The following is a 384-nucleotide window of genomic DNA, read 5'->3' on the forward strand; positions in this document are numbered from 1 at the left end:
CTGAAGACAGACAGGAAACTCTGAAGACAGACAGGAAACTCTGAAGACAGACAGGAAACTCAGAAAACAGACAGGAAGCACTGAAGACAGACAGGAAACTCTGAAGACAGACAGAAAGCACTGAAGACAGACAGGAAACTCTGAAGACAGACAGGAAACTCTGAAGACAGACAGGAAACTCTGAAGACAGACAGGAAACTCAGAAGACAGACAGGAAGCACTGAAGACAGACAGGAAACTCTGAAGACAGACAGGAACTCTGAAGACAGACAGGAAACTCTGAAGACAGACAGGAAACTCTGAAGACAGACAGGAAACTCAGGACAGACAGGAAGCACCGAAGACAGACGGGAAACTCCGAAGACAGACGGGAAACTCCGAAGA

The 384-nt window shown here is 47.1% G+C and overlaps 1 protein-coding gene across 1 annotated transcript in view; it reads right to left on the minus strand.

Moving 5' to 3' along the window:
* Positions 1–384, minus strand: part of wdr4 (WD repeat domain 4) — an 8,203-nt gene that overhangs the window by 2,173 nt on the left and 5,646 nt on the right. The gene's annotated exons all lie outside the window — the stretch shown is intronic.

This window comes from Nematolebias whitei, chromosome 13 (assembly GCF_014905685.2).
Source record: "Nematolebias whitei isolate Nwh7 chromosome 13, NemWhi1, whole genome shotgun sequence".
NCBI classification, from domain to species: domain Eukaryota; kingdom Metazoa; phylum Chordata; class Actinopteri; order Cyprinodontiformes; family Rivulidae; genus Nematolebias; species Nematolebias whitei.